Source organism: Trachymyrmex cornetzi, unplaced genomic scaffold (assembly GCF_001594075.2).
Source record: "Trachymyrmex cornetzi isolate Tcor2-1 unplaced genomic scaffold, Tcor1.1 scaffold1251, whole genome shotgun sequence".
Taxonomy (NCBI): domain Eukaryota; kingdom Metazoa; phylum Arthropoda; class Insecta; order Hymenoptera; family Formicidae; genus Trachymyrmex; species Trachymyrmex cornetzi.
In genome coordinates this window covers 42,618-42,900 of record NW_017295819.1, presented here as the reverse complement: position 1 = coordinate 42,900, position 283 = coordinate 42,618, and positions in this window count along the sequence as shown.

Here is a 283-nt window from a genome sequence, read left to right as displayed (position 1 = left end):
TTAAAGTTGACGATTTCAGGTTAGGAAATCTGTCATACCGACGTTACGTTACGACTGAAATATGCTCTGTGGTCATATGCGCATGCTCTGTGATCACATGCGCATGCGTTGTACGTACTTTTCGATAAGAGTGCACGAAATTTAAAGTCATAACCCATGTAGACAGTGGGGTGTGTGAATAGTAATGCTTGAGTTCGGGCGGCTACGCCGCCCTCATGAAATAAAAAAATATCATATCCTACCCGCTTGGGGCCTAACCGCGTGGAAGTTACAGCTGAGACAG